At 46.6% G+C, this 27869-nt stretch overlaps 1 long non-coding RNA gene across 1 annotated transcript; it reads right to left on the reverse strand.

Moving 5' to 3' along the window:
* Positions 1–10496: 10496 nt before the first annotated feature.
* LOC109286013 (uncharacterized) lies at positions 10497–25945 on the reverse strand. Its single transcript, XR_009462919.1, has 4 exons — positions 25674–25945; positions 23828–23962; positions 12198–12344; positions 10497–10675 (listed from the first exon to the last, which is right to left on the reverse strand). It is a non-coding gene; the product is annotated as an uncharacterized LOC109286013 (long non-coding RNA).
* Between the last annotated feature and the right edge of the window lie 1924 nt (positions 25946–27869).

Consider the following 27869-nt stretch of genomic DNA (forward strand, 5'->3'; position numbering starts at 1 on the left):
CAGAGTGCCTTGTGCCTGTTCAGTTTCCTCCCTCCACTCACGAGGCAGAGGAAAAGTTCATGGAAAGGAAAAAGAAAAGGAATCCATCGCAGTGCTGCACCTACAGATCTCCAGGGAGCTTGCAGACGGGAGTCTGTCCCCACAGTCATTTCCACTGGCTTTAGGGCAGGCTCACTGATCTATCCTGGTGGACACCTAGCCCTCTAAGGGATTTAAAGTCTGGACACTCAGTGAGGGGGAAGTTGAATTACTCCTACCTATAGATGGGGAAAACAAGGCAGAGTCTGTGCCTGCTGATTTCCCATTGCAGAGAAGGGGGCTCATCACAGTCCAGCAGCAAACTTCAAACTGCCACCACCGCACATGCGTGTGAATACATACATACACTTCATTTTAAAAACCTCTTTCAGTGGAACGTGCGCAAAGAACACGCGCAGGCCAGGCTGGAGTGAGAGATCCTGGCTTCACACCACTGTAGCACTGGCAGCACAGCCTTGATTAACCCCCCGGAGAGGAGAATCAGACCCAAGGGAATGGATGTGCTGTGAACTGCAGTGTTGAAACCACCCCTCTCTCTCTCTCTCTCTCTCTCACTCCACTCCAAAAAGACCTCAAAGAAGCATGGGGAGGAGGAAGGCACTGTGCCACCAGTAAGGCAGATTAAGCCACCATTGACACTGAGACACGGGGACTAAACACATGACATTTACATCAGTTTTGTCCAGAGATGGGATCCAGAGAGCACAGACAAGCATCCTTTCTGGGGTAGCTGAGCACCATAGCTTGCCACTTTGAGAGGGGACGGATCAGGATATAACCCATTTGCCTTGAGTCTGGGCTAAGCTACAGACACACAAGAGCTACACTGTGCACTGGTGGAGTTTTATCCCCGGTTTTCCCCAGGGTAATTACACCAGATTCACATGAGCTACACCAAAGTAAGGCTGTCTACTGCGGGTCTGTGCCTTCCTACACCGGCACAGAGGCTGATGACACTGCTTCACCATGTCTGCCCAGGCCCAGTCAAGGATTGCACCTGAAACAATTTTTTAAGTGACACTAACCACATCCCACCGCCAAGAAAATTCACCGTGGAAATGCTGAAATGTACAATATGACACGAGAGTTCAGGATGTGCCCACTCTGCAGGCTTGCTTAGCTGAGACCAGTGGTTCTCAACCTTTTTAGACACAAGGTCTCGCTTGGAAAATGCCAGCTCTTGGTTTTTACTTGTTTTTAACTGTTAGCAAAGAACTCAATAACCACCACAGGTTTCTGACACCAAGGAATCCCATTTCAAATCTCTGGTCTTAATCTCATGAATCATATGGGGATGTCTGCATGCCTTACGGTGCAGCACCCTTAAAGGACCTCACTCAGGCTGAGAATCACTGGCTTAGCCCTACCCAAGTTCGCTTTCTATCAGCTAGCTCAGGCACCACCAGCAAGCAAGCTCAGCTCCGCGGCAGCGTGTCTCGAGAAGTGGGGTGCCTTAGCCTGCACTGATAGAAACCACTGCTACGGGCACCTGAACTAGTTTGAAGCTGGCTTGGCCCCTCTGCCATGCCATAGTCACTGTGTCCCACCACGTGCCTGACTGTGACCACTGCCTTAGTAGAATCCTGATTTAACAGACTTGCAGGGCTCTGTATTTTCATAACCCTCCCACGGAAAAAGCCGCTCAGGAAATTCCACTGCACGCTCCCGGTACACCTGCATGGGGCCGCAGTTGCCATCTGGGATACCCCAATGTAAATCCAGAGCTGCTTTCCTAACATCAAGCTTTATTCTGGACTCACACCAGAGCTTGACCTGTTGCTTCATTATTCCTTATACCTCTTTAGTGAAGGCAGGTAGCCTGATCCCTGCTTTACAAGTGGGGAAGGGGAGGCAGAAAGAGACCAGTATAGATCCTAATCAAATCACTGGAAAGACTCCCGTGGCTACCAGTAAAACCTGCATCAGGCTCATGAGTCCAGATCCTCCAACATGCTTGGTGCCTAGGACTCAATTCTGCCCACAAGCCTTTAAGGGTCTGGGCCAGGCTGTACTATCAGATGCAAACCTAGGGTGAACGGAGGTTAGACACTTGCCTACAGGCCTCCAAGACTGTGTCTGAGACAACACCTGGGAGGATGCCAGGTGCTGAAGTGCCAAGAATCCTATTTCCCAACAGATCGCTGTAACCACTGCTTCACTCTCCCAGTGAACAAGAGCTAAGGCCAAATCCTCTACAGGGTACCCACCACCCAGAGGATCTGGCCCTAACTCCTTAAGCACTCACTGCTTCCCTCCCGAAGAACGGAGAACTATATATAACACAGTTACAGCTGAAAAGCAAAGACAGACTGCAGCAGCAACTGCAGGACTAAAGGCTCCCAAAGCCCAAAGACATCTGCTGCAAACGATACATTACTGGCAGTACAACGAGGCCCAAAGGCTCGGATGCGAGGACAGTGCTGGGGACTGTGCAAACATGTATTCAAAGGTCAGTCCCCGCCCCAGAAAGTTAAGGATCTAGAACAAACCAAGAAGCAAAGCCTTTAAGTGTGTTGACGCTGAGTAATTATTTAGGCGCACCTTTGCAAATTAGGGCAAGGACTTCAGCCCATGGCTGCATTTAGAAAAGAAAAAAAGAAAAACCACAATAAGATGCTGATATGGGTGAGAACTCAGCTTTGCAGCCTCGGCCGCCGGAAACGCGTTTCAAGTGAAGCCGTAGACAGAACCGCCTTCTTTTCACAGCTGCTGGGAGAGGAAACGCCCCGAGGTGCAGCTAAGACCTGCAGGAACTTTCCATTCCAAATTGATCGGAACTATTCACAGCCTCGTTTCAAGCAGTAACAACAACAACAACTGAAAAAACACACAAAAAACACCCCAGAATGAGAGGCCTTCTTCTGCAAAGTAATGTTTCTTACCCAGAAATAAAGCTAATATCCAAGGGGGAAGTGGGAGGAAAGGCTCCCTGGGGAAGGATCTTTGCAAAGCTGAGCCTGTCGCTCTTAGCCCTGGAATAGGCTTTGTGCAGCTGCAGTAGATGATACCAACAGTCCCCGAGGCATTACCTGATGCTGAGTGGGACCTGCAAGGCAGCTGGGCTGCCCCGTGTCCAGTGACACTATTTCGAAGGACCCTGTGCTAAGCCGCCCGTTCTGTGCGAGAGAATGGCAGAGCTCTCAAAGAACCAGGGCAGCAGAGCTGCCACATGGACACGAGGCTTAGCAAGGCCTGTAAAGGTCTCGACTGCCAGCCTTGCTGAAAGCGGGCTGTAATGACCTGGTTGCAGTGCTGCGCTAACGGGGATGTATGGCTCCCGATAGCTCAGCTAACCTGTGCTCCAGCTTTTGTGCCCGTGTCTCCAGTCACAGGCACTCTGCCCACTTGAAGCTGCTCAGGCATGAAGAACCCCAAAACCAGAGAGTTGAGGGCAAAGCGGGGAGAGGGAGGAGCGACATTCATTGCCAAATGGCTTTGGTGTGAATCGAGGCTATGCAAACCTCGCCCTAAATTTGCCCGTGTGCATCTGAGAGGACGCAGGGCTGTGCCCCGTGCTACGGCGGGGAGCTGCTGCTGAAACCTATTCCCACATGCGTTAGGAGCCGTGTAATTCCGCCGCGGGGATGTCCTGCTGTAAAAGATGGCTTTGAATACTGCCTATTTAGGAGCTAAATGGTGGAAAACATGGAAAGTTCATTAGGCGTCTGGGAAAGTGTTATGTTACACGTCATTCACATCCACTTACACAGCCGGACTTCACGCCTTGGGGGATATTTGTTTTTCTACTTGATTCTCAGATAAGCCTAAAGAGTTTCTTAGGTTCTCACAGCCTTTCAAAACAAGAGGCGGCCTGTGCCAGAGCAAGCTTGGCATTTGCCTCTCAGAGAGGAACGCCAGGCACTTTGAACTAGATCACTAGAGCCGTGCTCGCATCAGATCTCAGCAGCTTGGCAGGCTCGGGCTGAGTCAGTGTTTGGGAGGACAGAGCGACTGTGCGGGGGCGGCGGGGAGCTGCAAGGTGACACCGCTCATGTCTGAGTCAGCCTTGTGCCGGAGCGGGGAGACCTCTGTAGCTGGAGGCAGCAGCTCCTGCTGGGGGGCACAAAGCTGAGGATCTGGTGACCTGTAGCTATTGGAGAAGAGCATTTTTCGGGCAACTATACAATGCTAACATTTCAGCAGCATCCACAGGCCCCACTGACATCAGGTGGGGATGAGTGAAGAGCTGAGTCTGGGGGTTTGGACCTCAGAACACCAACCTGCATGCAGGGGGCTCGATAGTATCAATCACACAGGCTGGAAGAGCCGTGCACGGGCCCTTCGCACTGACCTCACCGTAGGCAGACCAGTCCCAGCCCCGGGGGCTCAGCGGGCGCTGTCCTCATCAGCATCTCTCCGAGTGAACTTTTAAAGACTTTTCAACCACTTTCCTTTTCACTCCCTTGAAAACCAATGAGCCAGAAATCTGCTTGGTGTAAGCTAAAGAAGCCCGAGAGCACGATTCCCACGCACCCTCCCTCCCATCACCCCAAAATTTTCATCCAACCCCAAACCAAATGTTTTGGTTTGGTTTTCAGGTGATTTAACCCTTTCTTTTAAATAGCATCCATTTTTAAACTAACGCTGATATGTTGACAAGTTGAAAAGTTGCATCTGTTAAAGCAGAATGCTTCACTTCACCGATTTTTCTTTTGTTTTGAGGTTTCCAAAAAATTCTCTCCATTTTTTTCCAGCCAAAACTATTTGCTAAATTTGCCCTGAATTCATGGATATGGTAGTTTAGTTCCCCTCAAAAACTGCTTGCCACTGAATTTATTATTCATTGAAAAGAATTCTCCCCAGGTCTATTTAGGGCATCCGTCGAGAGGAATCTACAGCAGGATCCCCTGCCCTAGACGGAGACTCAGGACCCCACTCAGCTTTTTCTGGGGATTTGAGATTCCACATGCCCGACATCGTCGCGACCAAGAATCCTTCTCTCGGTGAAACAGCTTGAAACACCCTTGTGAAAACTAAGCGCTGCGCGTATAATGGTCTCCTCGCTCACCCACATGGTCACTGCATTACCAGCATCAAATTCCTCCTTGCCCTGTGTCGTACAGTCGCCTCTGGGCCTCGCTGTATTAGGGGCTGAAGGTGCCCAAACCAGTAGAAGTCTTTGCCCCAGAGAGCTTGCAGTCCACAAGGGGAAGAATGGGAGAAAGGAAACATCTTCCTCCCAAACGGGGCACGTAAAGCAAAGAGAAAACAAGGGCCACATTTTCAAAAGCACCAACAAGATTTAGAAGCATTTTCAGTACTGACTTTGGCACAGAGATGAAGTGACACTGACTTTCAGTGGAACTTCTCCATGAATAGAAATAATTTTTAAAGGTATTCAGGTGGATTTTAAAGCAAATGAGGCACTGAGGTGCTTGTGAAAACCCCACTAGTCACCCAGCTGCACCTTTCAGCTATTAATCACTTTTGAAATCTCCCTGGCATTTTCAAAGATGGGAATTATGCTCCTAAATCACTTAGGGTAAAACTACACAAGTAGGTGAGCTTCAAGGCAGAGTAAGATGCCTAATTTCCTTTGAGGATCCAAACCAAAGGGGCTCACTTAGGGTCATAACCGATGCCTGTGGCAGCACCAGGATTGAACTCAGATGCCTTAAACCCCATTCCAGTGTCATGACCCCCATGCTCTGTATTGCCCCGAGTAGGGAAGGCACGATGGCGTGTGTCACAGGCGTGCTAGTTTAATGCCGTCAGTCAATGAGGTGTCCCTGTCCTAGCAGCCCGAACCCTCCCACCGAGGCTGACTGCTGTGTAAAGCATAACAGAACGCGGGAGCGCGCATCACTCATGTAGCAGCTATTTACAGACCAGCTGCACAACGAATAGAAACCATGTCTCCGAATTCCCCCACAGCACATTATGGGCTGTGCTGCACGAGGGTTGTAATTTAATAATAATTTTTTTTTTTTTTTAACAATGCAAACAAAGTCGACTGTGTAACTGTTAATTCCCTGACAGTAGCAAAGAAAATCCGGTGAAGGTGTTTTCTCATACCAGAGAAACCTATGGAGAGTTGGCTGGCTTGCCAAATCGGAGAACACAAAAGACAGTATAAATTAAAACGTACTGCTGATCCATGAATCTTTGTTCTTGGCTTAATCTACAGTCATAAAAATGATGGAAGTGACATATCTCTGGCACCTTGGCCCGCTCTGCTAGAGCGTACATTCGTCTTCATCAACTGACGGAGAATGAAAGCAAGTTCAACTTCAAAGGGACAGGGAAGGGGAAGATGGAAAACAATTATTCTCATTAACTGTGCCTTTGAATTGCATTAAATGATGAGATAGATGGTTTTAATTAGGAAAGCTGAGGCAAGTTATGGAGAGCAAAAGCTGCAGCCAAGAAGGAGCGCGCATGCATGTGTGCATAGCATCCGAGTGTGGGTGACACACATGCATTCCCCTGCACACACATGAACTCATCCTGACTCACACCCCTGCATCTGGGCACCTCCACACGTATGCAAGCAGCCATGCTGCATGGCACATGTATGTGCTGGGTTGTTCCCAAGGGTGTGGTTGTACCTACGTGTGCACATACACTCTGATATAGCCAGACACATACCCATGCACTCTGAGCACAATGTTGTCTCTCCAGAGCTTACTCCGAAAGCACAACTATCCTAACCTTGGCCTAAATTTCATTAACCCATTCCCAGCCACGGCAGTGGCGGCCTTTGTCCTTCCACTTCACTGTAGGTTTTTTTAAATCAGGCTCCGTGGCTGGTATGTGGGAAAGGGGCTGGAGTGGATGTTCTTGTGGACTCTTCAGACAAACAGCAGGTGCCTCGAATGCAGGGGACGGGACTTCATGGCCCAGGAGGTCCCTTCCAGTCCTATACTTCTGATTAAAACCACTTATTTTCTGTGGATCATCCATGGGATCCAGCCATGCTGTGGCACTCAGCAGTACTCACTAACAACTTGATCTTGCCCAGTTAAACTGAATGGGAGCTTTTTTCCATCAACTCAAACGGGAGTGGAATCAAACCTTCCCCATAGCAGATAATAATTTCTTCCACTTCAGGAGACATTTGGTGACACTCATTGGCCCGTATCCTGCAGGACTTTAGACTAGATGCTCCTAGTGTGGTCCCTTCTGGCTTTAAAGCCTATGAACATACACAGTTCCCAAGGTGTGCGGTCACACCTATTACCAGACGTACTGCAAGAGGTGTGGGTTCCTGTGTGACCTCACTTCTTGAGCGGAGCTGTTTGTCACCTCCCTGTAACCCAAGCAGTTTAGTTCTTTTTTTAAACAAACTCACTTCATGCAAAGGGCACTGGCACAGCTCAGCAGACCTCCCTCAGTCTGCAGCACGAAGCCCCCTGCTTTCTGGAGCCCAGTTAAATGTCATTCCACTTTTGAAAGACCCAGCTAAAGTTCAGCTGGTCTTTTGGGTGGCCCCTTAAGATGCGGCTCACCATCACAGCTTATTCAGAAAAAAGATTCTTCTCTCTCTCGATGACTACCTACCTATCAAAGCAATATAGGAGAAGGATGAGCAGCCTGAGGCAATGTCAAGAGCCCTATGGAAAGGATCCCTGCCACCAGGTCAGCTGTGGAAGTTGCTAGGAATGAGGGGTTTGAAGAAGCAAAAACATATTCCTGCAGGCCTGGGATAAGCTGGGTGCCCCATTTGATGGTCAGGGTCCCCTTCTGACTATTCAGCCCTCTCCTGTGCAGAGGGAGCCATTCTCTCCTCCGTACGCTAGGACTCAACATCCTCCTTTGATTTAATAAAACAAGTCTCACTGCGACATTGCCAGCTCCAACCTCCTGCTCCCTCAGTGGGTTCCTGGAGCTATCCCATTCCACAGCCTTACCAGAATGAGGTTGCATGGAACAGTAGCAGTGCATTGAGGACCCAAAGGGCTAGAGGGCTCATTGTGCAAGGCCCTACACAGGTTCATAAATGGGAGGGAGCCCAGGCCCCCCAAAATTGACCGCAAATGGACAAAGCATGGGAGAACGTAGGGGTCACAGCATTCCTGTTGCAGATGGAAGACCGAGGCACACTGGAGTTGCCAAGTCACCCAGGAAGTCTGTGACAGAGCAGGCAGTGAGAGGAGAGCGTGGAAGGTGCATAGATTACCCTGTCGTCAGGGCCAATCTGCTATCCATACCTAAAGCAGCTAGGCTTAAGCTAACCCGAGTAGGTCTGCATTGTGTTGTGCTTGCTTCTGTGCTGGGGTAAATCCACAAGACCTCCAAGGAAGTCATCAGGGTTTCCCCCAGGACATACAGCTGTCAAGCAGAACTCAGAGTCCAGGCTGAGGAAAGAGGAAACGACAGGAAGTGGCAGCTGCGTTGTAAGCTGTAGAGCCTAGTGAAATGAAAGGCTTTGGGTCCGATCCTAGTCTCATTTCAGCAGCGGCTCCACTGTGGTGGGCACTGCAGAATCTGACCCTTCATTTCAACGTCCCAGACCCTCTGCAAATTCCTCTTGGTTTCTGGCCTGCCTCCAAAGGGAACATTTCAGAACAGGGCTACTAGGTGGGGGAATTTCCTTTCCACTCTAGGAAGTTGCAAGGCCCTAGGGCCCCCCGAGCACTATTTTCAAATTGGGACCATTTTTGCTGGAGAGAGAGTGACCTACCTGGCCTGGAGAGACCTCCCAGAGCAGAGCTTTGTCCCTGTCTCAGTACGAACGCCCTCCGAAGCCCAAGTACCTTAATCCTCCGCTGTTCCCTCAGAAAAGCGACGCTGTGCGGGGCCTGGGGAGCCGGATCTTGGGGGCTGCAGCCTGCAGCAAGGGCTTCACCAGCTTGGCAGGTATTGTTGTTTATCTTTGCAGACATTTGGTTTCTTATGAATGTGGAACACCCAGGTTTCGACGCACGCAATGAAACCGATACAGTAATTTCATTTCTTGGCCATAAATGAAATGGGCTGTAAAGTAAAGTTGGGTGTTTAAGCCAGACTGAAAGAATGAATTGTTCTAACGGGCAATGTTAATGAGAGGACTAACCATGTCTGAGATTAATACCTAAGGGGTCCTTGGTCTTTTCCTTCCGCAATGCTCGGTGTTGCTAATTCTCAATGCACACCTCCCTCCCCCTTGGTCTACAATGTGTGGTCTAGTGGTTAGCACATGGCAGCAGGAGCCATCGTTCCTGGGTTTCATTTCTGGCTCCATCACTAACAACCTGTGTGGCCACAAGCAAGTCTCTTTGCCCCTCTGTGCCTCAGCCTTTGCATCTATACAACAGAGATGTGGTGCCCCTCCAGCACAGGTGAGACTCAGGCCGTTAGCTTTTGTAGAAGGGGCTTAGAGATCACCAGGTAAAAGGTGCTGGGGATGTGCAGAATGTGGCAAGCATGCAGCACAGAGAACCAAGCATGTGGAGGGAGCCCAGGGGTCAGGGAGGTCGAGGATGGACAAGGGGTCAGACTTGGCATGTGGAATAACCCCTGACTTCAGGACCATGGGACTTGCCAGACTGGACCAAATCCAAGGTCCCTTTAGCCCTGGAAGTGACTGGAACCAGTTGTTTCAGAAAAGGATGAAAGACCCTAAGGGAAATGCTCCCATCTAACTCCCAGGACAGGTCTCCTCCTTTTCCATAGTTAGAGACCAGTACAAGTTCAGAAGTGCAAGGATTTGAAGATGTTGGACAGGAAAATTTTCAACATAATTCTGGCTGGAAAAATGTTTTATACCTTGAAAATATTCACAAGATGAGAAAAGCATTTTGTGCTTAGCCCTATTCATGGGACCGAGAAGATTGAACTAGTTGATCAGGTAGGGACACTCCTATTTCATACCACTGGTTAGCAATAAAGAGGATGAAGCTTTTTCTGTCTTGGGCTCATCGTCCAGGTATCTGAGCTTGCACTGTTACATCCTCTAACTGCATTTCAGCATACCTAATAAACACTGCCAACAGCCAGCACAGGTCTGAAGTCAGAATGGGCCTAAAGCTGGAATACCCGTAACTTCACAGGGCTTTAAAACCAGGATGCAAATTGCATGGGTGAAAGTCATCTCTGTAACAGACTAACAAGGAGCAATGGTCTCAAGTTGCAGCAAGGGAAGTTGAGGTTAGATATAAGGAAAAAAACTCTCCAGGAGGGTAGTAAAGCACTGGAACAGGTTACCCAGAGTGGTTGTAGAGTCTCTATCCTTGGAAGTTTTAAAAACCCAGCTAGACAAAGCCTTAGCTGGGACAATATAGTTGGGGCTGGTCCTGCTTTGAGCAGGGGGCTGGACTAGATGTGACCTCTTGAGGTCCTTTCCAACCCTCATTTTCTATGATCCACTGCTGTTAGTAACAGCATGGCAGGACTGCAGGTTAGCTCCAACTGAGTTCTGGGCCCAGCTGTACTAGGTGTTGCATTGACACCGAACAAATCAGTCCACACACCCAAGAGCTTACGGCTACATACCAGAGGCACAAGTAATCATGGAAGGCATCATTCTCCATGGAGAATGGAAGTATCATCATCTTTACGTTAAAGGCAGGGAACAGAGGCACAGAGAAGGTAAATGACTTGCCTGAGATCAAGTAGGAAATCTATGGCAGACCACAGAAATTAATCTTGATCCCTGAGTCTCCCTCCAGTGACAGAACCAAGGACCACTCGTTTCTCATCCATCATGAGAGCTCCCCTGGAAATGAACATAAAAGTGAACAACTCCCAGCTTTGGGCAGGACTAGCCTCAAACACCCCTCAGAGCAACCACCTCTGCCATGCTGGGGGTGCTTGTGGCCTAAAATCAAAGTTTCTGTTCTTGTATGCAGACTACAGCAGTTGCTAAGTGATCAGTTATCAACTCTTGTATATTGGCCAAAGTCCTAGGAGAATCCTTCCTTTCCAAATCACCAGTCTAAGGAAGAAGACAGTCTCTCTTTGTGAATGGACGTGTACCTACAAAGGGCTGCACTATGTCCAACCCCCCACCCCCAGAAAAACAAACCCAACATTGGAAATAACTACAGATATTGCAATCTCCATGGCCCCCATTTCATAGAGGTGATTTATTTTTCAGTGAAAAACAGCTCAGCTCTGATGGAAGGGGAGGGGTGAGTATGGAGACCTTTGACAAGTATAAAAATATGAGGGCTATATTATCCTAAAAACATTTTTTTAAACACAGTAAAAGCCCTATTGGGCAATGAGAAACTTTAGCCAAGTTCCTTAAATCAGCCCCCTAGTTCAGTTGTATTCCCTTGGAAATCCTTGCAAAGAAAAACACAGGGAATGAAAAATTTGGTTTTCATTAAAACCTTGAATGTAAGGGGTTCTGTAGTTTTCAATGGGTCTTTGATTCCTATGAATGATGGAATGTTTTCAGAACATTTAAAAAATGTTCTCCACTTTTCTATCTTATATCTGCAGAAAACTACACTGGATTTTTTAAAAACATGTAGTAAAGTCAATAGAAGCAGAATGCATTAAATATAAATGCAACACCGTTACCCTTTATTTACCCTGAGGTTTTATTTAAAAATATGATGTTTTCTTGTGGCTTTGGAAACATGGTAGCTGATCCAAATCGGGGCTGTGGGAAAAAATGTGGAAAAATGTGGGTAGAATAAAATAGGTGGGTTTTTCACTGGGAAGAAAAAAAAAGCACAAACAAGGGGCGCCCAACACAGCAAGGCACCTGTATAACTCAGCACCAGAAATAACCCATCACTCAGAAGAGAAGCATTTCAAACTCTCTTCTACCTTTATTCCAGTTTCTAGCTACAGAGGCAGTTTGGTACAAAGCACTGCCTAAGAGACAAGGTCCTTGCCCAGTCCAAGGAAATTATTTTGCCATAAACCAGATCTTTAGATGTGCTGACTAAGTAATAATACTTGACTTTTTCAGAGTAGAATTTACCCCTAGCTACAGAATTATGGCCTAAAATTTCAGTGGCATATTTGCTTCCTTTAAAAAAATTATTTTTTTTTAAAGCATGCTTCCAGCCTTACAGTTATGAAGACAGTATGTCAAGCATCTGTAATACATGCCTGAATCTGCAGAGAGCCTGAAACAGCAGGTCTAAGATGTGTGCACTGCCCCATTCATTTCAGAGAGGGCTGTATCGACTCTCCAAATCTATGGTAGTCGAATGTTTTTTTATTTCTTATTTTGTGGATGTTGTAGTTGAATGTGTGGCGTTTTGTTGCCTAGGACTTACCTACAGCTACCCTTCATTATCCCATCGCTCTACGTGAAGGGAGACACATTCTATCAGCTCCTTTTCCTTGCTTTGTCCCACAGAGCAGGGGATTAGGGACCCACAGGCAGCATCCAAGATGTAGCTTAACATTGCAGGTTGAGCTGCCTGAAGAAAAGAACAAAAGACGAGGCTCAGGAAAGCAGGGTCCATCAGGAATGGAAGCCAACTACAAGTTGCAGAAGCACTCTCAAACAAGCTGCACCAAAGGAGGCTTCCTCCCAACACGGAAGCAGGTAGCCACTTTGGGAGAAGTGGCTAATCAGCACTGCTGAGTCACTGAGCCAATTAGCCCATACCTAGGTTTTCATTGTCAGCTCACCCACAGCTGCGCCACATGCTTAAGGGCTCCACTCCCAGGTGAGGCAAGTTTACCACGGAGACGTGCCTCAAGGGCTTGGAGAGCCTGCTGGTAGGTGGACCCCGGAGAACCACCTCCATCCGTCTGCATGGAGGACCTGTCACCTACCAGGCTCAGGGAAAACTACCTCTGCATGCCGATGTGAGTGATCCCCTGAGGCCTGGCCACACCACAACTTAAAGCAAATCACTCCCTTTCCAAGGCAGAATACAGCCCTCTCTGAGAGCCCCTGGTGCATGCATACACATGACACCCGTGGATTTTGGGTGGTGTCAAGGAAAAGAAAAGACATCTTCTCAAAGCCCCCCCGTCTTCCTTCCCATCACTAGACTGATGCTCTTTCTGCTGCATTAGTGTCACATTAGCAGAAGGTGGAAAGGGACCAGAAGTCCAACTTTAACAAAAGGCCCCACTGTCTGGAATAGAGCTGCGTTTCATCATGCCATCACGATCTGTGCCAGCAGCCCAGGCCAACCTCATACCGCTTACTGGGGCCGGAGCGCCCATGTTAAGCAGCATTCTTTCGCTAGCAAGGAGTTTACTAGCCTGCGTGCAGAGAACAATACCTGTGCTAGCCCAGAGCTGGCAGGTAGCCACGCTTCACAATAAGCAGCCAAATTAAACAGTTGTCTGGCACACTCTTATTTCTTATTTATCAAATATTCATTTCAGAGGGCTTTGCTGGTGCCAAGATATTTGAATAAACCCAAACAAATGTCATTCATACCTGTGCCTGCTAACCCCTCAAAGAGGTATTTTTGTGCAAATACACTAGCATGCATTTGTTTAAGCGCCTGCAACCTAATCCAAAGCCCAAAGAGCAATAGAAAAAATTCCCACCAGGCTCTGCACCGGACCCTGGTGCCCAAATATTTACAGCATTACTCTACTTCTATTTAGTTCTTTATTCAGTGACTTAGCTGGAAGGCAACGAGTGCTACAGTTGGGGAACTGGCCTGGAAGTCAAGAGAAATGCATTTTGAAGCCAGCTCTGCCACTGACTGGCAAAGATAGCTTAAGCTAATGTGCTTAACTTCAGTTTTGTTATCTATCAAATGGGGACAATTGCTATTTCCATCTCTGCAATGCCCTGCCCACTCTTAGACTAAGTTCTTTGGAGCAGGCACCACCTTCACATCAAAAACAGCACCTAGTATAAGCCCTGACTGTATTAGAGTACATGGCAAGCCCGAATAATGACAGGGAAAGCAAGGGGTATAAACAATAAAAGTGGAATGAAAAAGGGAATAAGGAACTTGAGGATGCAGATCACTGGGCACATCTGCACCACATCTCAGTGGTTCCCAAGCGGGGATACTCCAGGACATGCTCCATCCTCCTCTCCAGCTAACATTCCCCAAACCTAGAAACACATGTGCCAGTGAAGCTGCTCTGGGGACATCCACATGGATTCATTCTCAAGGCTTCGGTCTCTGGCATCCTTGAGGGTGATGTGGGGACACCTGCAGAATGGTGGCATGGGTGCATTTCTGGGTTTGGGGCATATGAGTGGGAGTAGATGAACAGGATGTGACACTGTGGGGACATACTAGGGATGTGGTGTAGATGCACCCATTGTGGCCATCAAGAGAGAGTTGTTACCAGCAAGATGTCTAGTGGCACCAATCCAAAAGCATCATTAGCTTCGCTGGTGTTACATCAGTAATAAGCCTGGCCCACCATGGCTAATTTAAGATTCAGACTTAATATAGACTCTTTTATTAGCTTCTAAAAGTGTTCTATGCCGGGAACCTTTGAGTAACAAGTGGATGTATAAAAACTACCCAACTCCCTGCCTGCCACTAGAAATAAAAACATTAAATCATTTTTTGCAATTAACTTTTGTAAAATTTTACATTTGTACTAAGAATAGTTACTTGCATCTGCATCCATCAACTCAATATTGCACCCAAAGATGTAATAAAATGCTCTCCTAAACATGCTGGACTAGAATAGTCCACTTCTGTACAGCCTTTCATACGGGAATCCCAAGGTGCTTTGCTGACATTAAGCTAATTAAGACCCACAACATCCCCAGCAGTGTTACTGTTACAGATGGCAAGGGTAAAGCAACCTGCTCAAGGTCACACAACTTTACCTTCCTTGGCACAAGTGTGCTTTTCTCCCAGGGAAAGAAACAGGCAAGAGCAAGCTCACTGTAATGTCCAGCGTGAATATGAGGCATTTTAAAGTCAGTGCAATCCCTGTGGCCAGTGGCTGGAAATGGAGTACGATGGACACCACCCCCCTGTTTCCACTACATCTTTCCAGCAGCATGGGTGAGACACTGAGTCACTTTCCATGTACAGTTATCATGGGAGAGCTGTGTGTCTGTCCGCTCCAGATCCCAGCGTAACTCACATTAGCAAACCAAACCAATGGAAGTTACACCCACATAAATGCACTGTGACACCAAGCCCTCACCCACCCACAAGCTCCATACCCAGAGATCCAGTAGCGAGCTCCTCACAATCAAACCCAAAGGCCACTTTCAAGCCCCACGGTCTCAAAAGCAACTACCGTGGGAAGTCCCAGGAATGGCTTCACCACTGCATTTTACCTCTGCAGACCTGCAGGCAGGGAGAGATGAAATAACTTGTTCAAAGGTCACACAGGAAGTGTGTGGGGCAGCTAGGAAATTAAGCTATAGCCAAAAGCCCCTGCTTTTTTTTTTAATTTTGTAGAATAAAGGGTTTAGAGCACAGAGATGTATTTATTTTTGCACAGGTATAAAAGTTACATGGTGTTTGCTCTCCCAACACTGCCAAAATACCAGGAAAATTCAACTGTCCCCTTGAAGGAGGAGTCTGAGAACCTTGCAGATTATTTTTAAAAGGAGTACCTGATCACATTTGCACAGATCCCACAGTTCAGTGGCATCTGATGCCAGGAGGGACACCTTAACTAGACAGAGATGTGGCCTTCACTGGGGTGCCCAGGCCTTTGGTGAGCGAGGGTGCAGACAGAACAGTGGGAGTGGACAGGACTTGTTTCATCAGAGGCGTGACAGCTTTGCCTAGGATGTGGGATACACATAATCTAAATCTCCCCAGGGAGGAAAGGTGCCTTCCGCTGTGGTGGCCAGGTGTCTGCAATCCCCTTGTTAGAGTTGCAGTTGCAAATCTGCTGTCATAATTACCAAACCTCTGGTAATTAGTACTGTTCCCCTACCATTGCTACTCCTTTTAAAACTACCCACGTGTTAAACATTTTTTTTTGATCAGCTTCAGAACAAAGGGAGGTTAAACAAGAAAGTCAACAAAGACTCTTCTATAAGCCAGCACACAAAGTAGTGTTAAGCTGTAGCCTGATGAGCTATAAGCATTTTTTGCCTGTAGGCAAATGTTATTAGATTAAAAACAAGCCCCTCTTCATGATTTCTTTTCACTCTTCCCAAGACCAATTAGTTTAAAACTGTGGGACAAAAAGACTTGAAAAGAGACTCATCCATTAATAGGAGATAGTTTGACTTGCTGCAATTTTACAAATAAACTTTGCTTTTAAAAGTTTGACTTGTGGTACACTTTTGGCAAATTCTGACCCTTAAATATACAGCTCCTTGCATTCTCGATTGCTATCTGAAGGTTTATGAAAATATACAGGTGAATTGAATAAACGTTAACCATTTCTTAGCCAAGCTCCGCATATTTCCAACTGTGGATTATTTTGCCATTAGCAATAATGCAGATCTGATTTTAAGGGGATCCATTTCCTTCCTGCCTCCCTGTGAAAGAATCTCTACCCTGTTCTGTCTCCAATTAAAGATGCCGAGATATTTTACAGAATGGCAACTGCAGGGTCCGATCCAGAACTCACCAAAATCAACAGGCTCTGGGTGGTGCCGTACTGACAAGGAAGCAGAGTCTAGGGGGTCTTAAAAGGATTGGGAGTCAAGAATCAGGATTAATGCCAGCTCTGCCCCAATTTGCTCTGTAACCCGTGCCTAGCACTGGGGGGTCTACAGCTCAGGGCTTCTCTAGCTGCTTAACTTCTCTATGTCCTAGCTCATCTTTCTGCAAACTGGATATAGTTCTACTCCGGGGGGTGCTGCAAGGCTTTGATTCAAGTTCACAAAACCCCTTAGAGGCTCTTGGCTTTCAAATGCAAAGTATTTTTATTCTTACTTTAAAAATAAGAATCCGAGTTAATTTGTGGCTTGGGAAAGGTTCTAGCCCAAACATCCAACGAGCACAGCTCTCTGACAGGCAAAGGGCAAGAGGAATCCAAGGCACAAAGAGGTCAAACGACTTGTTCAAGGTTGCACAGCAGGTTGGGGGGAGAAGTGCAATTAGGCTACTAAAGCTGAGGGAACCATTTTTTCTTTAGGAATATTACATTTACTTATACACACACACACACACACACATTATATCTATCTATATATTTATGGACTTTTCGTTTTGAAATTACTGTTTTTGTTTAAGATCTGACCTAAATTTGAAAGGATTTAAGAAGTCCAAGAAATTAACTACAATATTTTGCCTGGGGTCAGGAGAACTGGTTTTGGTTGATCCCAACTGGATTTTTTTTTTTGTTTTCCATTTCTGTAAATGCCCCCAGAGTTTAGCTCAAACTGACCCCCCCCCTCCTGTTTTTTTGGTTTGGCCACTGAACCAGAGTCCATTATTTTCCCAGCTCTAGAGGCTAATACCCAGTCACTGCAACACACTGCTTCTCAAAAGAGTCCTGCAGCGGTGTGTTTTTTCATAGGTCCCATTGACTTTACTAGTGCTATTTATTCACACTGCTGGGTAAGATTATGCCCTATGCAGAATAACAGCACAAAGCTGCTGCAGTGCGTAGGTCTGCTGTGCGACTTACACAGCGGGTAAAGTGTTTCTCTTTGCTGGGGTGGGGCTGAATTTCATATTGTTGAAAAGACTCTTTTTTGGAGGGGGCTTGTTCACTTTTATTCAAAACCGCCATGCTCACCCGCTCAGGAAAGTCTGAAACAACAAGGAACATCTTTCACCCACTCTAATATCAGCATCAACGTGGGAGATCGGAGCTTGGAGCTAATCCTATTATTTCCTAGTTATTTCCTCTTCATCCACTGCTTAAGGTATAACAAGACTCTTCCAAAACCACCAGGGCTATTGGCATTACATGGCCTCCTTTACTGGCAGAAGCAAAAAGCTGAATGGGCTGTGGAGACTGAATTACTGCCTCACCCCTGAGGAGGAGGTGCTCTCCTCTGCCCCAGGTCGAGCCATGCGGTCTGGGCACGTCTGGAAAATGCCACCACGCAGGCGAGATCGGCGTGATAGGAAAACAGAGGAGCGCAGCCTTTTGCCTTGTTAACCTGGCACTTTATCACAACTGTATCACTTCAAAAGCAAACGAAGCCTTCCCAAGAAAGGGAGCACCAAGATGTTCCCCTGTTTCAAGAACCCGTGGCCCCTTCTCTCTCCTGCACAAACAGTGCGACTCAGCCCACAAGCGCTCAACCAACTTCTTTCTGCCACATCAAGATATTAAGGATCTGAATCAGCTGTTTTTACAGGAGAGGATTAAAACCGTCAGGCTGTTTTCCCCCTTCCTCTCTTGCCTCCCCCACCCCTGGTTTTTTTTTGTTTTTTTTTTTTGCACTTGCCAACAAAAGTATTAATAGGTTCAGCTTCGAAGATGAAAAACGAGAGCCTGGCAGGAAACTCAGCCCAAATCCCCAGGTGCAGAGTTGCGGGGAATCTGTATGCTGACCATAGCTAATGCTCCTGCAAGTGTGAAGAAAGGCTGGGAGCGACAAGTCCAGTTCAATTTCCACTGCAGCAGAATACAAACGCCAGTGTTCCTCCCAGCTCCAGGCACTCGCCGCGCAGCACTGAAATATTCCCATTCAGCTCCCGAACGCAAGCAAAATAAACAACGGATCAAGTGAAAAATCAGCCGAGCCCTTGGCTTAAACGGGACACTGTGCACTGCAGGTCCTCGGGGGGCTGCTTCACTCCTCACTTACACCAGCTTCACTTGGGGGAGTCCCGGGATCACTCTGCAGTTACTGCCCATTTACACTGGTGCAAGTACAGGGAGGATCAGGCATCTGGCATGGGACTCTCCAGCTGTTCAAAGCCAGCGTGCTGTGCTGATCTGGCAGGGCAAAAATAGGCCGAAGGGTAACACAGTGACACCAGCCTCTGGCAAGGGCAGAGGGTCTATTTCTGGCTCTGACACCAACTCCCTGTGGACCTTGGCCCAGTCCCTTCAGCTTCTGTGCCTGTTCTCCTCTGTTAAATGAGTTAATCATCCTTCCTTTTTCCCCACCCAAAATCTATCTTGCCTATTTAGATTGGAAAGGCTGTGAGCAGGGATCATCTTTCCCAGTACCACAGTCTTACTGTAATATGAATTAGGACACAGGTTTACCTTCACTTGGAGAGCTGTATGGACCTCCTTCTCTGCTGCATTGACACCTTGGGGGTCCATTTACATCTCCTTACCTAATATTACCAAATTCCCATAGATCAGGCTTGCAAAATTCTCTACACCCATTCCCACAAACAGCGTGGTTTTCTTTTTCTCCTCAGCTGACCAATAAGCTGTCCTGGGCCTGTGCTCCGTCTCTTCCTTCCACTGGCCTAAATCAACTGAAGTCACTACAGATATGCCTGAATATGAACTGCAGGTGAGAGGAATCAAGTCTTTCATCACCAGTGATTTATGAAATGATGCACTGGCTGTGATCAGTCTTGCCTTTCTGGCATGCGTTGGTGCTCCTCAAATGAGTACAGGTTACATGGGCAAAGTCTGAGCTGGCAACTTTTCATAAGTCTTGCCAAAGCCCTCAGATGATCAAAACTAGAAGAACTTATAAAAAAAAATCAGTTTTACTCTTATATTATTGGTACTGTGCTAACATCTAGGACCCCCATTTATAGCCAACAACCCTTCTCCCCCAGTGCAAGGTGCTTCTTTACACCATATTTGACCATTACACACGCCTGTGCTCAATTGTTGTACTTTGCAAGGTCTTTCATTATACGTGTGCCTTCAAGCAGTGGGCGTTACACCAGGTGTTGCATAGTCCGAGGTTCTGTGCCAGTCACAGGTGGCTGAACCAATGGTATAGCCCCACTTCTTCGTTAGTCCCTTGGAGCATCCGACTCGGGTACGAGGCGGTTGAGACATCGCCACCTTTGCCATGGTTCGTCAACCCCCGGTGGTAAGGACTTGGCTGCTGGAATGTCCTTTTTTCCACCGTCAGGTATCTTCTTCAATCTCTCGTTCCACATCTGTAGTAGTGCAAGGTGCTGTACAAACTAAAATATCTGGTCCAGGCCTCAAAGATCTTACAGACTTAAGTGTGCCACCTGCCATTCATTCCCTTGGTCCATCGCCTCCATTAAAACAGTGGACGTCAAAGTCCCTTTCATTTTTGACTGGCGCCAAATTTGTACTTTCAGGATGTCAACATGACACTGCTCTGAGCTGCAAAAACTGCAAGAGAAATCACTAGTCAGGTCACAGAACTGTCCTGTTGGTGTGCAGTTTTACAAGCATTAAAATCTAAGCCAAACTCAAGTCAGTGCTGTGCCTTTAACTGCGATTAATACTGGGTTTTAACCAAGCAAAAGAAGGAAATTCCATTCTCTTTCGTCCTATTTACCAGTGAAGAAAGATGCTGAAGGTGCCCAAAAATATATCATCAAGCAATGTGCTTGGGAGACTCCCAGCCTGTTAGGGAAAAAGCTTCCAAGTATGAGAGATTTCGGCTGCGTGCAGCTTTCCCCTGCAAGCACAGACTGTAATCTGTGCTGTTGGTAAAAAAATATTGACAGAAACGCTGACAGGAGCTGGACAACCACATTTGTCGGCCAGGGAGTTGTTGAAAGATCTAGATGTCCTGGACAGGCCAACACAACCTTTCAAGAGATCAAGAGTCTTCAGGCCTCCCACAAAGAGAGAGAAAAAAACACAGTCAGACAGTGGGCAGGAGTTCAGGTAATGTGTGTGTAGGGGGGGAAAACCCCTTGTGAGGTTGGGCTGGTTTTCATTTTGATCTAAGGCCGCGGAGCTCACTTCAGAGAGGAGCAACTCCCTAGCAAATGAAGGGCCTGGGGGATTCCTGGCTCAGGAGGGGAATGAATAACCTCTACAGGATTAGCAGGCTCCTGAAGGAGAAGAAATCACTTGCTTGAACTCTCCCACCTCCTCCTACCCTCACACAGATTTTTTTTTGCAAAAGGCCGGATGGGATCTTGCTGAGTCAGCCAGCTGGGTATGGAGCCAATTTTCATGGCTTCAGCACCGAGAAAGCCAAAATAGAGTTGCTAGTGAATAGAGCTTTAACTGAGATGTCAAAGGGGATCCCGATGCCTGCTGGGCTGCTTTTATAGCAAGCAAGAGCCCGTGCTGGCACTTTCTCACCCAGCAGGGGCGAGGTACCAAGGTTTTCAGTTGGGTTCTTCCTTCTTGCAAAATAAAAGCTAGTTTCACTGAGCAGTAAGAAAAAAAAAAAATCTGGTACAAATTTCAGAGTCTATAAAAAAGTAAAGCAAAGAACCGGCAAGGGAGAAGAAATGGAGGAAGCAGAATTAATCTACAGATTTAAAGGAACAAATGTTTCTGATGCTGGTGCCCCCAATGCATCCCTTCTCCTTTGCCTCCTGGATCACGGCTATATGAGTCCCTCTGTTCCAAGCACCCTATAATGACCCCTCTGTTGGGGCTGAACCAGAGATCCTCAGGCCAAAAATCATGAGCCTGTGCCTGAGCTGAAGACAATGCTCTCCAGGTGATGTCTGCAGCAGCCTCCTGTACCTACTGAGCACGAGTAGACAAAGCTTCCCACCCTTAGCTGCCAGTGCTTCAGGCCTGGCTTGTATCTGTTCACAACTATCTCAGAAAGTTGCAGCTTTCCACTAAATTACCTCTACTGTACAGTCCTTAGTATGGATGCACTTGTAAGGGAACAAGCTATACCAGCACGTGTGTCCAGGCAAGGAGAACTGTTCAACCCTAATTACACCCGCGTTCATATCGTTCAACTTTTGAGCATAAACATGACCTAGAAGTCTTATTCCCCTTCCTCGTCTCCACTAAATTCAGTTTAATTATCCCATTCATCATCACCCCCTGAGAGCTGTGTTCCTTTCTCAAGGGCTCAAAACCCTAAATCATTCGTGACCTAGCTGCACAAGACAGCACCTCTCTGTGCAAGATCACTGCAGGCACAAGCACTACAGCTGAGTTACAGTCCCCTGTGTTTAAATGCTCCCGAGATAGTAGCAGTTTGTACCCACTTGACACACATGCCACAATGCTTCAGGTGGGAGGCAAAGGAAAGCCAAGCCTGATGCCTGTGCCAAGGCTCTGGTGCTTTTATTTCACCATATGCGGCTGCTGCCAGCTCAGGCCTCAGAACCGATGCTGCGGGTCCGTCTCACCAACTCCACGTGGCAATGATCAAGACATCAGTGCTGACCTCTAGTTGAAGACACACCACAGTATCTTCCCCAGTCTCAGAAGATCTTGGCCTCTGTTCGGGGTGTCTCCACTTTTGGGGTTCCCAAGTTGCCAAGGCAGGAAGACCCAGGCCCTGATGAGGTCTAAGCTCTCAGAAAGTTCTGAGCATCTCCTGAAACAAGGGCCTTTTAGTAGGTCTGAAGCTGAGCATCTCCAAAGGGACACAGCCCAAATCATTAGCTGCTTTTGAAAACATAGGCCCTCAATAGCACAAAAAATGTCACGCACATTAAAGTATTCATAAACATTTAATAAGCATCCCGTTAGTGCTCTCATCAAGTTATGAGGCCCTGTAGGCAACAATTAATGGCAGATTTATTGGCTATGAATCAGTAATGAGAATAATCTGGAAACTTGTCCTAAACAGTAGGAAGATCTCTGAACCTTCATGAGATGAAAGCAGAAGCTCATGTGACCGATTCCAAACCCTCCGTCAGTAGCAGTGGCGTACTGTGCTTCAACACAACCCACACATCAGAATAAAGCCAATATACAGCCAGGGCTAAGAGCTCTATCCGTTTCTGTTACCAGCAGTCCTCACATGACCCCCACCCTACTCGAGTATTGGCAGGCATTACCTTGTTTAGAAAAAAATAGTTTAGAAGGGTCTAAAATGGTCAGAAACAGTCCCCTTCCTCCCCTCCCACCCCCCGTTTGTGGCTAGACAAAAGCAAATACGAGCAAGGGCTTTTTCTACAATGTTTGCTAAGACTTACCACTTAAAGAGAGTTTTCCATATTCAAAGTGTTGAACAGCCTCACAGCTGTTCAGCAGTAATTATTATTTTCCCCAGGACAGAGGTAGGGACTCTGAAGCAAGCTGCAAGACCTGCTCAGGGCCACACAGACCCAATGTCCAAAGTTGTGTCAGAACTGTTACGCTCCCTCCAAAAATTAAAGTTGTGACAAACTGGTATTTCCTATCAAATGATTCCCAGATCTTCCATATTTTTGTTAAATGAAAAAAAAACAAAACTCTAAACCTCTATTCTTCAGTATTCTCCTCTATATAAAAAGGATTAACATTACATCAGACTCAGGAAGCGAGGCTTTTTTTTGGTAAACAGATTTGAGATAATGAGATCCTATAAAATGGTAAAGTAGTCTTCTACTGATGTCTTTGCATAGTGACCCAAGTCAAAAAATACACACTATAGCTGGGGCCTTTTCTTTAAACACTAGTAGTAAGATTCCAACTGACAAAGTCTTACATGTGAACAACAGATCAATAATTAGACTCCTAGGGGCACGTTTTCAATGTATGCAAAATTTGCACTTGCAAAACACCACCACACACGCTCCTCAAACAGGTGCAAAGCAACACCCTATCTTACTCATCAAACAATTCATTTATATCCACCCAACACTGGCTCCCAGCACCATTTGCATGCTCACTGACCCAATCTGCTTATGAATGTGTGGGGGTTTTAATTAGCTTTGCTAATCAATTAGCAGACTTGCACCAACTCAGTGCCATAGATGCATTTGGCAGGCACGGCCATTACATCCATCTTGGAAAGTATGTTCCACAAATCAGATCAAGCAAGGCAACTTTTTTTTTTTCCACTGGACTTTCAGAAAGGTGTCATTATTACACACTGAGCACATTGGAACTGCAACTGCAAGGCAGTGATCACCTTCCAAACTCTCCCCACTTACTATGTGTGGAGAGTGGCAACCCCACAAGATCTATACTATATGTGCTTGAGGGCCACCCCCCACACTCCTTACATATGTATAAAGGACATACTTTCAATACAGCTACTTACCATTTGGGAGGCTTTTTTTCCCACAACAGTACCTCTTTGGACTGCCTTAATTTATCCTGTGATTTTGGCCAGATGCTGAAAGGTAAGCCTGCATCTCAGTCTGTCCCCCCAACACAAGAGTACGTGGCCAGTAACCTGAGGAACAGAAGGCAGAAAGAGGCATACGATTTTGCTTTGTGCTCATTAGTAGCTACATACACAGCTGCCTCCCATCTGCTTTCAATAGCCGCGCTGATTAGAGACTACAGAGGCCAAGCTGCAAGGCGTGTCTACACTTGAAATGTGTTGTGGGCTTTGTGTGCAGGAGTTAAGTAATCCGCAGTCACACTGGCCGACAATCTAGGTACTTCTGCCTTCTGTCCCTATAGCTCTGTCATATTTTAAAACCACCACATAGCACCTTGGTCAGGCATATCTACTGCTGGACTACATGCATACTGGGAGATCTACTGGAAGGAGTCAAGCTGCGCAATTCCTATGATTCCTTGTTTCATCCCATTATCCATCTGTATTTTGCAAAGTAAACTAGTGTTTTTTTCAATGTGCCAGCATGGAGACGACACTGATGGTGACGGTGACTACCATCTGCATGGTGACAAATGCTGATGCTTAGTCGAGGAAATAAAGCAGACATTTCCCATTGATCTTTTTTCCTGGAGGAGCTGCACTCAGTGAAGCCCAGTTTCAGGGCTAGCCAGCTTGCACTGACTGTGGGCTAGGGTAGTGCTGCAAAGCTGAGACTACCAGGAGTGGCAGCAGGATGTCAATAGCCACTTTTCTCTCCAGAATTTTGTTCAGAGATTGCCTCAGGCCTTATGTCCCAAAAGAGAGAAGGATTCAGTCCAAAAAGGTAAAGGTCAAACCAAAAAAAACTTGCCAAGGTAGTGCTCTGAGAGCTGATGCAGGGGTAGAAGAGAACTACACATTACATGTGCAGTGTGAAGAGCTACACTGCCATGCAATTGCAGTGCCAGAGTGCTCTTTTGGTTTCAGTCTCTTCACTCTTGCAGATCATCATAAACTATAGTGCAAACCTAACAGAATTGTGCATTCAGCTAGTGGAAGGGAGAAGGGGAATTCCTTCAGATGCTGTCATCTCTTTAATTTCCAAAATATCTGTACAACATCTGCCACTGCAGTGCTACCATGAAGCTGCCTTTCATTCTGGCTACTTAACCTATATTCTGCCACTTTGGTAGCGGGAAGAACAGGGAATGTGGGAGTTACCCAGGCGTAAGAAAGACTACTAACAAGGGCCATCATACGGGGGAACTGGCAGGACACAACAAGCTTCAGCCATTGTGCACATATTGGTTGGGGAGGAGAAGGAGATGCATAGACAGGACACGCTGTACGTCCCCGTGGCGATTTTGAACAATAAAGTTGGGAAAGAGCCACGAGGCATAGAGAGTGCAAGACCAACAAGATGGCATCTATAACAAAGCTGTTTAATTCTCCCCAAAGCAGCTGTACTGTGGTATCTCATACAGCAGCTATACTCACACCTGACTTCAGCAGAGATACAGCTCAAGTCAGTGCGAACCTTGACATCCCAGGCAAAAACCCTCAATAATTTAAAAGGATGTTTTGCCTGAGTAAATGCCAAGGGAGGGCCTAAGATTTAGCCCTAAAACTCCAAGCACCTGTTCATTTATAACCACAAATGGGATTAAAACCACTGCATTCATGCTTTACCTTTAACAGGATCTCTGGGTCCAAACCATGATCTGTGCAACGCGTCCTACAACCTAAATAACAAGATAGCTGCAGCTTGGGTCTCCACTTGCCTGCATCATTTAGCAGCTCCAAAACTGACCTTAAAACACCACATCAGAAGGGCACTTACTTTTGATGCAATCCATCAAGGTGAATTTCTCTTACAAGAATCTGGAGAAAACTGCTCCATTGGCTGATCCCTTTGGCTTGTGTGTTAATTCAAAATGTTTATCTGAACTCTCCACTACTTCTTTGACACGTATGTTCAATCATTTTATATTTCCTTCTCCAAGTAGCAGTAGGGTCCCTTCATTATTTGCACATCTGTGCCAGGCGCGATGATTTTTTTTTTGATTGCAGTCCAGCACTCATTCCAGTGATGCAGTTTCTGTGGATCTATTTGCATCTTCTAGAAAGAATTTGGGAAAAATTAAGGATGGTTTTGAATTCAGCCCCATGTCTCTAACCTCAGAATAGCTCTCACTGTAGGTTCATTTCTCAAGCTATTGTTTATACTAGGAATGCAAAAAGGAGATTCAAATTTTAACAAATAGAAACTCTCTCATGCCCACAGTGCAAACCACACCAGAGAATCTTGGATGCACATGAAGGGACAACTGTCTACTTTGTAACAGCTGATTCAAATTACCCACAAACTAAAGACTAGATTATGAAGCCCTCCTTCACAATGGCTCTTACTCCTGTGAGTAATCCCACTGACCGCTCCAATGAGCCGCTCCCCGCATTGTGTTCATTAGGAGCTAAATCTGAAGCTCACCCTGCCCTAAAGTCTGTCAGTATTTAGAAAAAACAGAATCATAACTAAATTTGGCACAAACTAAAACCATTGGACCTAAGCTTTTGTGCATGTTGGGATCTGGATGTCAAGTTTGTATCTCATGCCCATCTCTAGTTAAAACATTCTTTCCTAGTTACTGATCTGCTCCTGGCCACATGATACTAGTTGAGTTAAGAAGCATTAGTTTCCCAGGGACATATTGCATTCATTATAACATGCCGTTATTGACTTACAAGGCTGCTAATTCCTGAGGTCCAATTAACCCCTCAAAACCACTAACATAAGCCTGGCAGTTGCTACATTACAAAGCCGCACAAAGGAATTCCAGTTGTTGAACCGACTCCTAGGGACGACGAGAGGTGGAATAGAGAGATCTTCCTTCATTGTTCTGCCATGAAATGTAGTACCTGCTTAGCAGGCTGTTTTGCCTATGGCAGTACGATTTTGGATCTCTGTCCAGAAGCACAGGTGACGTGCATGGAAACGACTGCTCACATATGTGGCGAGGGTAAGAAAAATGGGGATTGAATACATGAAATCGGAGTTCCAGAAGAAAAACCACCCCAAGTAATTTGGACTAGTGGTCATTTGGGTTGGCTGTATCAATGAAGGACAGAAGTGATCTGGGATGATTTTAGGACAGGGGAGATGTGCAAAACTGTACTTTCCTCCAAATTAAAACTACATTGTGAATCTTTAGGGATGGAGAAAATCCAAAGGTACTTTGGGTAGACCAACACACAGGTTTTAGCACCAAATTCAAGGCACTAAGCTCCCTTGTGCAGCACAATTATCCAGGTGTAAGGGGCTATATATTGACCACATTTAGATCCATAAACCACCGTGACAGCCGTGGAACCATGCGGTCACTATACCCAGCGTGAAAAAAAACCAAGCACACAAAACTATTGGTTGAGAGGCTGTAGCCCATATCCTAGCAGAGGAGACCAGAGTCTGATCAGCTTTAGGAAAACACAGCAGAAAACCTTCCTGCTCAAAAAGGTCTTTCCCCCGTGCAGATGATGCTCAGAGCCCCTGACACCACTTCTGCCTCTGCAACAAAGGGAAAATCGTATGATAAAAAAAACCCCACCACCAAGCCTTTCACCCTATTCTCTACTCCATCACTGACTTGCTGCTAATCATTTCACCCCTGGGTGCTCTGTCTTCCCCTCCTATTCATACCGAGTATCCTTCAGGGCAGGAGCACTCTCTTGCTAGGTCTATGCACAGCACTTAGCACAACAGGGCTCTGATCTCAGGTGGTGAGTTGAAGTAAGGGCTAATATAAAAAATTACCCTAAAGCCTGAAGTGAAATAAAAATACTTTGCTGGACCGGCAACTAATGCAGTTCACCAAGTTTCAGGTGCTACGCACACTTACCTAAGCGCTCGCAGAGTGGTAGAGCTAAAAACAGAACCCAAATCCATCTCAAGTCAAGGAACCATGTGAATAAAAAGCTTTGAAGACCCTGAATTGCTTTTGCCCCACAAAAACCTGGGGGGAGGAAGAGGACATGCCTCAAT

Source organism: Alligator mississippiensis, chromosome 6 (assembly GCF_030867095.1).
Source record: "Alligator mississippiensis isolate rAllMis1 chromosome 6, rAllMis1, whole genome shotgun sequence".
NCBI classification, from domain to species: Eukaryota; Metazoa; Chordata; order Crocodylia; family Alligatoridae; genus Alligator; species Alligator mississippiensis.